The sequence below is a fragment of the Colobus angolensis genome, unplaced genomic scaffold, assembly GCF_000951035.1.
Source record: "Colobus angolensis palliatus isolate OR3802 unplaced genomic scaffold, Cang.pa_1.0 Scaffold199, whole genome shotgun sequence".
In the NCBI taxonomy this organism is placed as follows: domain Eukaryota; kingdom Metazoa; phylum Chordata; class Mammalia; order Primates; family Cercopithecidae; genus Colobus; species Colobus angolensis.
The window spans coordinates 2,160,127-2,162,543 of record NW_012115143.1 but is presented as its reverse complement, the minus strand read 5'-3'; the positions used below and the strand labels follow the sequence as shown (position 1 = coordinate 2,162,543).

At 40.1% G+C, this 2,417-nt stretch overlaps 1 protein-coding gene and 1 pseudogene across 5 annotated transcripts in view; both read left to right on the top strand.

Annotated features, from left to right (window-relative positions):
- Positions 1–2,417, top strand: part of FRMD5 (FERM domain containing 5) — a 368,282-nt gene that overhangs the window by 55,233 nt on the left and 310,632 nt on the right. The gene's annotated exons all lie outside the window — the stretch shown is intronic.
- Positions 1,917–2,417, top strand: part of LOC105511112 — a 64,378-nt pseudogene continuing 63,877 nt past the window's right edge. The window contains exon 1 of the transcript XR_001001669.1: positions 1,917–2,417. The product of XR_001001669.1 is annotated as a 60S ribosomal protein L15 pseudogene (transcript).

The window sequence follows — 2,417 nt, the reverse complement described above, 5'->3', positions numbered from 1 at the left end:
TTTTGTATTTTTAGTAGAGATGGGGTTTTGCCATGTTGTCCAGGCAGGTCTTGAACTCTTGATCTCAAGTGATCCACCTGCCTTGGCCTCCAAAAATGCTGGGATTACAGACGTGGGCCACGGCACCTGGCCTCTTTATTTATTTATTTTCTGAGACATGGTCTGCTCTGTTCCCCAGGCTGAAGTACAGTGGTGTGATCATGGCTCACTGCAGCCTTGAGTTCCTGGACTCAAACAATCCTACTTCAGCTTCCTGAGTAGCTGGGACTGCAGGCATATAGCGCCACTTCTGGCTAATTTAAAAAAAAAAAAAAAGAATTTTGTAGAGACAGGGTCTCTCACTGTATTGCCCAGTGTGGTCTCAAACTCTTGGGCTTAAACGATCTTCCTGCTTTGGCCTCTAAAGCACTGAGATTACAGGAGTGAGCCATCACACCCAGCCTGTGTGTTGACTTTATATCCTGAGACTTTGATGAATTCATTTATTAGTTGTAACAGGTTTTTTTATTTTTATTTTTTTTATTTTAGCGGGGGTGGAATCTTTGGGATTTTTTTACACATACCAGCAAACGAACAATTTTATATCTTCCTTTCTGACTTCTGTGAGTTTTATTTCTTATTCTTGCATAATCTCTTTGCTAAGAACTTCCAGTTCTGTATTAAATAGCAGTGGTGAGAGTAGGCATACTTGCCTTGTTCCTGATCTTAAAGGAAAACCTTTCAGTCTTTCACTATTGAGTATGATGTTTGCTGTGGATTTTTCATATATGACTTTTCTTATATTGGTAATTTCTTCTATTCTTAGTTTGTTGAATGCATGTTTTTACCATGAAAAGCTGTTGATTTTTGTCAAATAATTTTATGCATTAGTTGAAATGATTATTTTTTTCCTTCCTCCATTCTGTTAGTGTGATATATTGCATTGATTGATTTTCATATGTTGAACCATCCTTGCATTACAGGAAAAAAATGTAACTTGGTTATGTTGTATAATCCTTTTGCTATGCTGCTGACAGATTTGTTGTTTAGGTGGGGCAACAGATTCCTGGTACTTCTTACTCTGCCATCTTACCAAAATCCTTTCCTGTACTGGTCTAACACCTGTTTTCTAAGTCATGTTAAAAGACAAAATGCTTTCAACTTAATGGCCATACTGCCCAAAGTCATTTACAGACTCAGTGCTATTCCCATTAAACTACCATTGACATTCCTCACAGAATTAGAAAAAACTACTTTAAAATTCATATGAAACCAAAAAAGAGCCCCTGCAGCCAATAACATCCTAAGCAAAAAGAACAAAGCTGGAGGCATCACGATACCTGACTTCAGAATATACTACAAGGCATGGTACTGTTATGAAAACAGACATGTATACTGATGGAACAGAATAGAGATCTCAGAAATAAGACTACACATCATCCATAACCATCTGATCTTTGACAAGCCTGACAAAAACAAACAACGGAGAAAAGATTCCCTATTTAATAAATGGTGCTGGGAAAACTGGCTAGCCATATGCAGAAAATCGAAACCGGACCCCGTCCTTACACCTTATATAAAAATTAACTCAAGATGAATTAAAGACTTAAATGTAAAACTCAAAACTATTAAAACCCTAGAAGAAAATCTAGGCAATACTATTCGGAGCATAAGCACAGGCAAAGATTTCATGACAAAAGTATCAAAAGCCAAAATTGACAAATGGGATCTAATTGAACTAAAGAGCTTCTGCACAGCAAAAGAAACTATCCATCAGAGTGAACAGGCAACCTACAAAGTGGGAGAAAGATTTTGCAATCTGTTCATCTGACAAAGATCTAATATCCAGAATTTACAAGGAACTTAAACAAATGTACAAGAAAAATCAACCCCATTAAAAAGTGGCCAAAGGACATGAACAGATACTTCTTAAAAGAAGACATTTGGGGAGTACGGCTCTTTCCTTTCCGTCTGCCGGCAGCCATCAGGTAAGCCAAGATGGGTGCATACAAGTACATCCAGGAGCTATGGAGAAAGAAGCAGTCTGATGTCATGCGCTTTCTTCTGAGGGTCCGCTGCTGGCAGTACCGCCAGCTCTCTGCTCTCCACAGGGCTCCCCGCCCCACCCGGCCTGATAAAGCGCACCGACTGGGCTACAAGGCCAAGCAAGGTTACGTTATATATAGCATTCGTGTTCGCCGTGGTGGCCGAAAACGCCCAGTTCCTAAGGGTGCAACTTACGGCAAGCCTGTCCATCATGGTGTTAACCAGCTAAAGTTTGCTCGAAGCCTTCAGTCCGTTGCAGAGGAGCGAGCTGGACGCCACTGTGGGGCTCTGAGAGTCCTGAATTCTTACTGGGTTGGAGAAGATTCCACATACAAATTTTTTGAGGTTATCCTCATTGATCCATTCCATAAAGCTATCAGAAGAAATCCTGA